This window comes from Cydia amplana, chromosome 13, assembly GCF_948474715.1.
Source record: "Cydia amplana chromosome 13, ilCydAmpl1.1, whole genome shotgun sequence".
NCBI classification, from domain to species: Eukaryota; Metazoa; Arthropoda; class Insecta; order Lepidoptera; family Tortricidae; genus Cydia; species Cydia amplana.
The window spans coordinates 7645663-7659277 of record NC_086081.1 but is presented as its reverse complement, the minus strand read 5'-3'; the positions used below and the strand labels follow the sequence as shown (position 1 = coordinate 7659277).

The following is a 13615-nucleotide window of genomic DNA, read 5'->3' as shown; positions in this document are numbered from 1 at the left end:
TATTCCAATATTAGACGTGATTTAAACGACACAGAGTTATAGTAGGTGTATAACGGACCCCTGCGTGGGCGGGCGCGATGTGTAGCCAACGCGCCCAATGAGGTGAAGGGGTGATTTCCCCAAGAGTCGGGTCCGAGTCCGGACGGCCGCTGGCGAGGTTGCGGAAGAGTACTTCGGCGTTCCTGGGACCTCGCCTTATAGCAGCGAGGCGGCAACAGAGGGGTTTTAGTGGGTAAACCTGGGGTCTCATTAGCTCACAACAGGGAGTCCCACATAACCATCCCGGCCCGTCCCCGCGCCGGGTGGTATGCTTAAAGCATTTCCCCTCTTAAAAAAAAAAAAAAAAGGTGTATAACGGACAATACAGTACTACTTTTGTATTTTTACGTTCTTGAGTGTACCTATCCAAAACATGTCCATAGCAAATATCATCCAATTCTGTCCTCCAGTCAAATCATTCTGAGCATGAAAAATTAAGATTTATACACATAGAAATCCATACTTCCTAACAAACTTTCGAATTTAGGTCTAATATATTATATTAGTTAGAAGTAAGATTACAGGAAAGGAGAATATTATAAATATCAAAAACTTGAGGCCGAGTATTTACACTTTATTTACAGTTATGTTTATGTATGCACAACTAAATATCTACATATATGTATGTACCGGGGATTACTTTTAACAGTGTAAAAAAATGTAATTATAAATTGGCCTAAGTCGTAGTCGCTTGGTAGGGTGCCCAGAATGCCATCTATATTAAAGTAGGGCTTAACCCTTAAAATCGTATTAAAAACGCGAGCGCAGCGAGCGCGAATATTTTTTGATAGAAAAAAAATTGAGAGATGGGAGTAATGTTGTCAGGGACACAGCCGCAATGGTTTACGTGAAACGTTGGTGTGGATATCTAATGCGAAAGCCGAAGGCCGAGCTCCATGTAGGGCCGAAGGCCCGAAGCGTCCAGGCTGTCAGTACTTAAGCACAGAACAATAGTATCAGTGTCTAAATGCGAAGGCCGAAGGCCGAGCTCCGCGTAGGGCCAAAGGTGTTTAAGTCGTAGTAGTAGTCGCTCGATAGAGTGCCCAGAATGCCACCTTTATCAAATTAGGCTTAACCTTTAAAATCGTATTAAAAACGCGAGCGTAGCGAGCGCGAATTTTTTTTGATAGAAAAAAAATTAGAGAGGCTATGTCAGGGACATAGCCGCAGTGGTTTACGTGAAATTTTGGTGTGGATATCTAATGCGAAAGCCGAAGGCCGAGCTCCATGTAGGGCCGAAGGCCCGAAGCGTCCAGGATGTCAGTGCTTAATCACAGAACAATGGTATCAGTGTCTAAATGCGAAAGCCGAAGGCCGAGCTCCGCTTAGAGCCGAAGGCCCGAAGTGTCCGTCGTAGTAGTAGTCGCTCGGTAGGGTGCCCAGAATGCCACCTTTATCAAAGTAGGCTTAACCTTAAAAGTTAAAAACGCGAGCGTAGCGAGCGCGAATTTTTTTGATAGAAAAAATTGAGAGAGGCTATGTCAGGGACACCGCCGCAATGGTTGAATTTTGGTGTGGATATCTAATGCGAAAGCCGAAGGCCGAGCTCCGCATAGGGCCGAAGGCCCGAAGCGTCCTGGATGTCAGTGCTTAATCACAGAACAATAGTATAACTGTCTAAGTGCGAAGGCCGAAGGCCGAGCTCCGCGTAGGGAGGAAGGCCCGAAGCGTCCAGGCTGTCAGTGCTTAAACACAGAACAATAGTATTAATGTAGGTTAATGTGTGTGCTGGGCTCTCCAGTACCCGCTGATGCACCGCAGTACTTACCGTCGAGCGCGTCTGTCGTGCGAATCCGCTGAGCGGTCAACCGTTCTTCGCACTGCGTGAACGTCTCCGATTCTTCCTCAGATTCCTGAGACCGTGCTACCTTGTAACCTCAATACGTTGCGAGAATTTCGCGAAAAATTCGTTTTTTTCGGATAGGTATGGTAACGCGTTTAAAATGCAAGTCCCAAATTGTTTGACATTTACAATTACTTAATACCTATTTAAAAACTTTCGCGTTTCGAACACATATTAACTCACATTTATAGACGGGCCTATCTCGAAATTTATTTTATTACCTTTATTTACCGACGTTTCGACACAGGTTTCACTGGTCATGGTCGCGGCTAACTGATGTCCCAACAAAATGTCAAAACAGAGATTTGTGCAACTACCCGACGAAAAGTGTATGAAAAAGTTTGGGGTAGACATCATATTTTCAAACCACCCACTTCACATAATGTTAATTATTGTCAATAAACCCGCGATAGACCCGTCTATAAATGTGATTTAATATGTATTTGCAAAGACGTTTGACATTGACTAAGAAAAATGTTGTTTTTTTTACAAAGTACATTCACAAAAAAAAAGTGTGCACCACTTTCTTAAGTTAGCGCCATAAGATTCAGGTGCAAACATAACTTAATTGAGTGTAGTGGCCACCCCCCCTTTTAGGGGTTGAATTTTTCTAGCCTAAAATAGGGCCAGGGAGTTTCTTGACAGATTAGTAAAGTTTGCATCAAAATCCATTCAGCCGTTTTCACGTGATGCGCGGTCAAATAAACAGACAAACAGATAAACAGATAAACAGATAAACAGACAAACAGACAAAAATTCTAAAAACTGTTGGAACGTGTTCTGTTATCGATTCTAAGTATCCCCAACCAACTTTTTTTCGAATATCTTCCATGTACAGACTTTCGACCCTCTTCAGCTTTATTATATGTATAGATAACGCACCTATATTCTTGGTCAAATACTAAACGTTTGGTTTTTTTAAATAAAAAAATACTAAAAATGTAATATTTGACGTTTTCTAAGTACCTAATCTTGACATCCGCATCCGCATCCGCATCCGCGGATGTGAGCCTTTAAAAATCCGCATCCGCGGATGTTAAAAAATCTGCATCCGCAACATCCCTGATTCTAACGTAATCTCTTTCGCTACATTAGAGCTGCAGACATAAATACATCACTAAAGCCAAATGGCCTGATTGTAATTTTAATATACCTACTTACGTCAAAAATTTGTTCTCGATACGATATGAATCGGATCTGTCAGTGTTAAAAGTGACGTTTTTGTTTGAAGAAACTCTCAAATTTGAAGAAAACTGACTCTCAATACCTATAGCGCGGCAATTATTAGGAACTTATGTCCATGGACAAAAGCTTCTGGGGCAAAAACTGTTTTGTATGAGTTAAGACTATGCGACTTTTCTGTAAACATCATAAAATAAATGCCTAAATGGACTTTAAATCCTAATTTTCTGGCCTATAATCTAGCACGTTCCAACCTTCTATTTATAAAAACCGATGTGATTTTTAAAGGCTCCGCAAACTGTAACCGAATCGTTAACTTTCGTATTGTCCATAGAAAAGACGCCAGTTTTCCCGAACGTTTTTGACCCTCATCCGAAGATTTTTCACAGCGATCGTTCGTACCCTAACCTCATCCAACGCTTTTCTGTTTTAGAACTACCGCTCACCAGGTTTCCGGAAGTAGCCGAGACCAATAGCCGAAACCTAGCCTGCGCGATCGTTCAAGTGACAATGTACTCACAGAAATCAGTTATCTTACTGACACTTCTGTAAATTGCAATTGAATGAGGAATGACTAACCCAAGGTTAATCGTTTGATGATCCACTTGGCCCATTTTTTTATTTACACGGTTATGAGTGGACACAAGGAGAATTGTAGTGATTAGGACATGATGAAGAACTATTGGCACAATAGACTTGTAGGTAGGTACCTACTCATGCTCTTCTCTACTTGAAAACTGCTAACATGGAACTAGGAACCTGGGAACATCCTAGAAATTATTGGTAAGGATCCTATCCTAGAAAGGTCGCTCTACTGAACTCTCGAAAATGCGGGCTTGCCCATTTCATTTCATTTATTTTGGTTCTGGGAGATCGTAATTAGTGAGGTCATTTAACATGTCGTTTATTGGTTTCTTCACTACACCTTATAAAACAAAGTCCCCCGCCGAGTCTGTCTGTACATATATGTATGTTTGCGATAAACTTAAAAACTACTGAACGGATTTATAATATCGTCAAGTGTTTAAGGGCTTTAGCACTTAACAGGAAAACAACGCAAGTGCGTTCTATGCAAGGAGCACAGTAGTCATAAAATTACCTTCGTTTTGAGTACATTTGACGTCACAATGAATCTTTGTCAGTGGTGTTTGGGGATTTATATATCCTGCAATGACGGCAACGGGGCGTACGCATGTATTCAATACGTACACAAAGTCACAATGCTTACGGCAGCTACTAAAGGGTATTTTCATACTGCTCTATCCACCATGTGGAGACCTTCATCTGAAATAAATGAAGAATTCATTATACGTCTTACTAACCCTTACGTTGGTACTTGTTAGGTTTCCGTGCCTCAAAAGGAAAAAACAGAACCCTTATAGGATCACTCGTGCGTCTGTCTGTCTGTTTTTTATATAAGATAAATTGATACATACAACGAATAGATCCAATCTTGTGAAATAATTCTTTATGACTTTATTATTATTTACTTGCTAGTGGAATTAAAATAGTTATTTACGATACAAGTGCGGAAAAGAGGAAATTCGAAAAAAGTGGCGATAAATTAAAACACGACCGAAGGGAGTACTGTACCATATGTACTGTACTCGCTAAATAATTATTCCGCTTCCTCACTGCTATAAAGAACAGTTAAGTGTTTGCATAAAACAAATATTCATCCGCACCTGGAACCCGTTAAGGATAAATGAGACGTATTCAACTAAGAGGTACCACATTGTCGGTTGTCAATAAGGTTGATTTCAAATTGAAGCTATAAGGAAACAGCGCCTTGTGACAACCGACAATATGTACCCTTTTGATTGAGACAACATGATTTGGCACAAATGATAGTAAGTAAATAATATGTAGTAACAATACATATTTCCTTAAGCAGGAGCCAAAACTTTCAAGACCATACAAAATGACAGTATGGCTTGACTTAAGTGAAGTGGAGTCAAGTTTAGGGGATTGTAAACATTTCGACAGCAAACCTTGTACGTATAGATAGATGGTAACCCAAAAAAAAATCGTTTGCTGAGCGACTATTTTTTGTACTCGTGGTGTCGTGGAGTTACAAGAAGAATGTAAATAAACAAACATAACGGCATTATCTCTGTTAACTCAGTTTACTTTTAGTAGATTGAATCATACCTTATCATTCAAATTATACAATGTTATATACATATCATACATTTTGATATTTATAGTAGTTTTACGAGTACTACTTATTACTTTTTTTTAAGTGAAAACTTCTTTAGCGGCGCTGGGCACTTTTTGAGGTGGGAAAAAAATGATAAACTCGAGACAGCGTAAGGCGATCAGCGTAAGGGGCGTAAGGTTTAGATGGCCACTCATAATTTAGATGGCATTTAAATCAATAAATAAAAACTCAATGTTATTTGACATTTATGTTGCGGGCTCCTTTTCAAGACTCTTTACCTATGTTCAAATAATTTGACGTTGTCATGGCAGTATGTAAATAAACATGTCAATGAAAAAGTGTGATCTTATTTGAGAATTATAATAATATATAATCGAACGAGCGAGCGAAGCGAAGCGAAGTTCTTACATTCGACTTTGAACACGCGGCTGGCTAGCGGCACGTCTCGGCATTTCGATGTTTTTAAGCTGAACTGTCAGAAGATAGTTTGATACTCAATAACTTAAGTAAATTTGTTCTAATTTAAATGAAATTGGGTAAACGTGTAGTCGAGGGCATTATATTTTAGTCATTAAATTATGAGCAGGCCCGATCAAGAGGTTATTGAGCTAGAAGAGCTTAGAAGGCCAAAAAGCTGTTTGTGAGAGGTCTTGCTATTCTGGTCATTTTTTTGCAAGAAACATGGTCGAGTTTAGTATCAAATGAAAGTGCTCGACTTACACTTTTATAATATCGTTTTTAAAATTACCATTTTGAAATAATTAGCAAGATAAAAATAAAATAGAATAAACATAATATATGTATTTGACATATGTCAGGAAATATTTCGGATTAACACAGATACAGTTTATTTTAATCTCTATGGTGGTGACTTAAATCCAGGGGAGGGATAGCCGTATACGAAGCCCTTTATTCGAAAAAATAGCGCCGTTTATATTACTTAACGCTAAACTTGTAAATGGCGCTTCAAAATTGATGCAAAAAAGCAAATCTTGTCAGTAGAAAAAGGCACGAAACTCAAATTTTCTATGAGACCCTTCGCGCCTACATTTTTTCTACTGACAAGATCTGCTTGGCCAACTATATTATACATACTACTCTTTGCTTAAATCAATCAGTTAAGGGCTCCACAGACCTTGCAATAAATCCACGCGATCTTTGATCCATTGCCGCCTATAGAGCGACATAAAATAGTAGAAATTAAATAAAATGGAACTCAAAAATGTCCATACTAAATTGTTGCCATGTGTAAGCATTTTACGTCAAAAATGTGACAGTTACGTAGAAAGTGGCGCCCTCATTTATTTTCTATTATTTTATGTCGCACTATACGAGTACCTAAGTAGGTGCAACAAAGTCAATCGCTATATATTTTTTTGTTAACCGCGAGTTCTCAGTTCGGGGCGAACTACTAGTAAATAAATAGAATACCTCCGCTAAACGTATGTATCGTGTTACCGGTCGTCGGTAACATAGTGAGGTGAGTTTTCACTTCTATCGGCACTCCCGAAGTGCAACCGTTGTTGCTTGTTTTTTTTTTAATATTAGATAGTAACTTTAACGGATGACTCCTACACAGCGCTGTAAAGGACGGACGGACAACAAAGCGATCCTGTAAGGGCTCAGTTATTTTCCTTTTGAGGTACGGAACCCTAAAAAGAAACACCGTAACATAACTGTCAATGAAGTAAGACACTTTTTCATTAAGTATTGTGTATTAATTTACAACCTGCGGTGTCTTCAAAGACCTAATGTTAAAGGTAGATATGACATTTCGAAGTCAAGATAGGCAAGTCCAAGACAATGACCATCACTCGTCACAAATATTTGCCTGTCGCGTAATCCAGCCCTAATCCATGGATCACTGTAATTCGAGCAGGCTCATCACACAGAGACGTCATTTTGATACAATTTGAAGGTTATTGGAATATAAACCGAGAAAAAAAACCTTATCCTAAGCAATTAAGGTTTACGAGTTAGGTACAAAAATAGATAAGCAGTTAAGTACCTACGTTCAGCTGTCTGCAAAATAATAGAACAGAGCAGAAAATTACGTAAAACATAATTTAGTATTTTATACAACTGTTTATACATTATTCCTATTATTTTCTACATTTTTAGGATAGTGTAACTTTTATTTAAACGGAAACCTTATAGGATCACTCGTGGGTTATGTACCTACCTATATTATGGCCGTCTGTACAGCACTATTTGCTCCGAAACTACTGGACCAATTAAGTTGAAATTTGTTTTCTGCACTTCCTACATTTATCTAAATCTGTAATTAAAAGACTGGCATGAATTTTAAATATACGAGTAGGTAGGAGCCTATGTTGGCGGGGAAAAGAGAACTTTTTTGAAAAAGGTTTTGTGCACTATATCGTCTAAGCTTAGGTAACCAGGAATTAATACCTATATTGATCACGCCCCATGTTGCGGAATTTCACTGGAACTATTATTTTCATACTAAACTGAACTGTCACCCTATATATATTTCTGATCAGGCTTTATATATCAAATGAAAGGGCTCATGGTGAGAATCTCGAATATATATTTTTTATAATTTTAAGATAAATACCTACTTCTTCTTCTTCCTCGCGTTATCCCGGCATTTTGCCACGGCTCATAGGAGCCTGGGGTCCGCTTGACAACTAATCCCAAGAATTGACGTAAGCACTAGTTTTTTAATTTATAATTAGGTAATTTTAAAATAAATACCTACATAATTGCGTAGGTCGTAGCGTAGGTAAAAGGTGGTCCAGACATAGAGGCCGTTTGTAAATATGTAAATTTCTACGTAACTAAAATAAAGTGACAAAAATTGAATTACATATTCAGTTTTACTTTTATTTATAGTAAATATGCTAAAAAATTACAACCCAACATGACCTTGTTTAGCACATTTCAGTATCTCGGAGCTGAATCAACTGAAAAGTGATTTTCTAGATTTAATTGCGATGTTCTTAGAAATCCGCTGCCAGATTCGCTTCATCTTTGGGATGCTGTTAGCTGGCTTATTCCCAGTCGAGAGAAAAGTGTCTTCTATTAGTGTATCTAGTTCATCGTCCGATATGTACCTAGTATTTGTAGCCCGCTACTTGCGTCGGATCCAGCGGTACATAAATTTCATCATCTAAAACGAAGAAGAAATTTCGACCGCTGGGAATGCTGTCCTTGTAAAGCTTAGCTGCACCCTTAATACACCGATCGATCTGCCCTCGATTGTATGTGGGGCTGCGTCTTTTCTTCCTGCTTCGAATCCCCGCTGCTTTCTTTACTCGCCGATATGTAGACAGGGTCAAGCCAAGTTCTCGTAAGGCGACGCGGTTAAATTTGCTACGATTTTGTCTCGCCCTCTTTAACACTTTCTTTTGCAACCTGGGCGTGTTTATAGTCGGTTTTAAACCTGGAAGTGGCTTGAATCCTACTTGACGTTTATCTACGTACCGTTTGATCACATTTCGGATGGTCTGGTCAGGTACCTACATTTTGCTTGCTAAAGTGATGCAAAGTCAGTACACGATTTTCAGAACAGCGTCTGTAAAATTCTACGACTTAGCTCGGTATTCGTGCTCGGTACGTTTCATTTTCATGATTTAATTTACAGGAATGGCAATTAGGATAATTTTACAATAAAACGCATTTTACATTTTTTATTTTTTTATTTATTGTTTAACAGGACCTTTATACGTTTGTACATATCGGCCCTATGGTCCGCTTCTTATGAGTAGGTACTTCCAAAAATTACAAAATTCAGTGGTTTAACATTTTAATCCAATTGTTTATTCTCGTAGTCATATAAACGTCTGCAAAAAGCGGCCTCTATCTCTGGACCACCCTTTAAGTAATTTTTTCTTCAAGTTGGGGGATCCCTTGTGTCATGGTTGGGTACCTTCTATATATTTATTTAGGTATTGGTCCGTCCCTTGGGCGCAAGTAGGTAAGTACGTTTTGGAAATATGTAACTCACATGTAACTAGACGACTGCATGGTTTTAATTACTTACGCAGCTCACTTTACCTTAGTGACGAAAATTTGTGGTTACGTTATTGCGTTTCATTCATAAGTATTCACAGAGATGTACAAAATGGTTTTAAAAAAGCATTTAAATACAAAATGCAAAATACTTTTCAGATTTACTATTTCAAATGCAAAATACCAAATAGTTTTGCGTTTTGTATTTCAAATGCTAAATTCAAAATAGGTATTTTCAAAATACTTTTTCAAAATAAAATACCTTTTGACCAAATTTCAGATATTATTTATTATTTATTTTAGGAATTTGTCATGAGAAATAAAGACACAATGCCGAGCGAACAAAAACGTCTAATAACATGGCACCTTATGCTTGACATTTTGGTCATATTTATCAGTACGCGTATCAATAAATTCTGTTATGTTATTAATAATAGTCTGTCGGTTCCTCTCTCTGCGGCCCTGACCACCGGCAGCTTGGGCCTTGCCCCGCTGCTGGCGGCACCCTAGGTTAGGTTTTTTATAATGTGTTTATAACATTTTTTATATTGTTTTTGTAAGTATTTTTATATTTTAATTTTATATCCATATTGTAAACAACCAACCTAAGAAGAGAAATAAATAAAGGGAATAATACTCACTTAAAGTAATGTAAAAAACTAAACTAACGAAAAGAGAGCCATGGCTCCATTTTGTGACTTGTGTGGCCATTTATTTCGGTTGATTGTGCATCTAGTTCTTATTTTATTATTATTACACTTTTCTTTTATTAATAACAACTGTACGGCTACCATCAGTTTGTCACTGACATAAACGCCGTCGAGAACGTAATTTACTTTTTATACATCTCGCTCGTACTCGCATATTAGTGCAAACGAGATGTATAGAAAGTAAATTACGTTCTCGATAGCGTAAATGTCAGTTTTGACACTTTTGACACTGTCAGTGACTCATGGTACGGGCTCTAGACTGGTATTGTTAAAAAGTGAAAAAATAAACATAAATTTTTATTTATTACACTTTTTAACAATACCTGGCGCTGGCGCCAGGCGCTAGCAGGCGCCTCTATCGGTCAAATTCGGCAATACAAGCGTCATTCGTTCATATCATTTTGTTTGACTGGTAATGTTGGCTAAACTTAATCACAAAGTATTTTGCATTTTGAAATGAATATTATAAATGCAAAATACATCTCGAAAAGTATTTCAAATAAAATACAAAATGTTTTTTACTAAAAGGCATTTAAATGCAAAATACAAAATAGGTATTTTGCATTTTGTATTTGCATTTTAAATAGAAGTATTTCAAATAAATCGCATCTCTGAGTATTCAATACTGACTACGAACATCACGTCACACATGATATGCCTACAATTTGACAACTGTACCTACCTAATGTTCTGCAACCAGCAGTATTTATGTCTCTATTATAGGTATGTAGTTAAGAAAGTGTGACGATTACTTTAAAAGAATAAAAAATAAATAAAAATTATTCATAGCGCTTTCACGGTTGTATGTTTTCCGTCAGAAGAATGAAGTAGGTAAAGTCTGTGCGGAAAGAGAAGTCTTGGCATGTATTGGGCCCCATACATTCCACGACTCTTCTTTCCGCACATACTCTAACAGCTTTATTTGTGGGACAATATATTTAACATAACAAAATTATAATAATAAATAGTAATAGGTACTATTTCAATAAATTAACACACGTAAAATTATATTCGTAGATTATATGTGTTCAACCCCTTCAAATAAACTAATAACAAAAGCAAATAAGTAATAAGTTGCAGTCATGAAAATACGTCCGAAAACTGAAAATAACCTGTCTCCTTTGTAAGCTCTAAAGGTATAATTAATACTTTTTTAATACTGCACGAGTCTATACTTACCAGATTATCTTGAACTGTGGATTGTATGACCCAGGTAACCTGGTACGGATCTATAAATGCTGGACGTATCATGTGATGGTGTTCTATATGTCGTGGGGTTGCAGTTAGCGCTTTGGTGACGGTTTGTGACGAATATTATTATATATTTTGATAGGCCAGGAGATGTTCTAAAACTGTATTCATCATTTTATTACTATATATATAAAGGTAAGTAACTATAAAGTTCATTTTCGCCATGCAATATCGTGGCTATTTATTTCCCAAGCAAAAAATGTCCTCAATTAGTTTTACAAATACAGGAAATTTGTAAAACTGGATATGCTCATAATTAACAGCGTTCAACTTTTACCACCGTTTATGCCAGTCTGTTGCAAATATTTGTGTTGCATCTCTTTCCTTTATTCATCAATATTATGGCAATCAAAACACCCTTACCCCTTACACAAACCTAAACTACGGAAATTGCCGCTTTTCCCTCACTGGCATACATATTTGCGGCATACACATACGCATTTTTTTTTCAAAAATGTGTTTTTGTATTCAGTACATATAGGTATACCTACTGGGTCAACCAAATCTTGTCAGTAGAAACAGGCGGCAAATTTGAAAAATGTAGGCGCGAAGGGATATCGTCCCATAGAAAATTTGAATTTCGCGCCTTTTTTTACTGACAAGATTTGGTCTTGACCATCTGGGAATATTGCAGGCAAAGCTCCCGGGCTAAAACAGTCACTCGTTCGTGTCGCTCCGAGCCCTGGCCCGATCACGACTTTGCGACACATCAGAACATGTCAATTAATGAACACCGCCAAACGGTCCCGAGGAAATCACGAAAGGATGGCGTGAACATTCTAGCCTCGCTGCTATTGGAATGGAAATGTAATTATATTGATAAACAGGAAATTAATTTATCAACAATATCATCATTTATTTAAGAGCTGGGCTCATGTCGGTGAGCAATGTCAATTAATTTGATCAGCAATTTCCTTGACTTCCTGATACGACACAGTAACGGGCATTTCTATTTAAAGTTGTACCCTTGAGTTTTTCGCATGTCCCCTTACATTTTTTGCGATTTACTCTTAAGACGAATTTTAACTGGACAAATGATGTTTTTTATTGAAATATATTATATGGACACATCATTTATTAAGTTTAATGCTCAATAAATCACTTTTTTCTTACTTAAAATCAGGTTTTTAGATATGATAAAATCACCCCGTAGTACTGTCCCTTTCACCGACTTCAACTTTTGATGGACTTTTACACATATTTTTTCTATGAAGGCAACACCAAGTAATGCATTCCTGGCATAGTATAAATGTTGAAAAATGCGTAATTGATGAAAAACAGCTTTAAAAACATCAATAAAAGGGTTTAAATTCGATAAAACCTTTGTCCCCCCGAAATAGCGAATCGGACTTAGTCAGGGTTGGTTAAGTACGCAGTTTTCGCCAAGTAGCGAAATATTTTTTACCAACATTTTAGGTTTTATTTTATCCTGGCAAACCTGTGACCATAGATAAAGCTTATTTAAACGTTAAATTTGATTTTAAACGGTCAAAATCGCGACCATCGTGACCTGCTGGTGTTGACATGTAATTTTACTCAATGTTTTGTCCGTTTTGTTCAAGAGTTTATGCAGCTTAAACCTTAAGTAACTGAAATACTGTTTATATTAAATAAAACTATGTCTCATACAGTTATTTGTCAAGTAAATAAGTTGAATATTGTGGTTAGTTTTGTATTATTTTGAATATATTTAATTCTGGCCCAGACAAATCGTTACGTCCGTTTGGTAACAATTTGAAGCGTAACATATAGCTGGACTAGAAAAATGTAACCAAACGGACACGGTAAAGTCGCACGCACATTGAGTATATGTAGTTTTTACCGTGACTTTGTCTGTACTTATTTAATTCATGTGCAATTAATAAGTAATATTTTATAAAGTAATATTGAGTTTTTTTATGTTTAAAACTGTATCTACTGATTTTAGTACATATATTGTAGTCCTTTTTTTATTCACTGAGTATTTGTGTAAATTTTTGATTATTGTGATCTCGTCTTTACTTTATCCATTAAGTTACATGGGTGTCCATTTGGAAATGTCCCCTTGTTTTCAAAAGTATTTTTATTGTTTATTTAATGTTTAAAAGCTAAAACATTTAATTTTTTTGACAATAATCACATGTTTTGTTAATTCTAATGATTGTTATTCGTCACATGGCAGTAATTACCAATAACTATTTAAAAAACCTAAAAATAAGGTACGATTTGGGGTCACCTCGTAACCAAACCACCTAAAGTTCCCTTTTATGAAAAATGTTTGTTCTTAATCGGTCAATGATGATTGTTTTTAGTTTGTTTATTAACAGTTCTAAGCTTTGAACATAAAAACATTTGCTTCAAGTATGTCCTTTATTTACTACATCAAAAACCATTTGTAACCAAACGGACCACAAAAAACGTCCCTCATCCTATTAAATATTAATTTTAACTGGTTTATCCTAAAAATATGACGAT

At 36.8% G+C, this 13615-nt stretch overlaps 1 long non-coding RNA gene across 1 annotated transcript in view; it reads right to left on the bottom strand.

Annotated features, from left to right (window-relative positions):
• The window catches only part of LOC134653453 (uncharacterized), a 180580-nt gene that overhangs the window by 135676 nt on the left and 31289 nt on the right, over positions 1–13615 (bottom strand). The window lies entirely within an intron of this gene.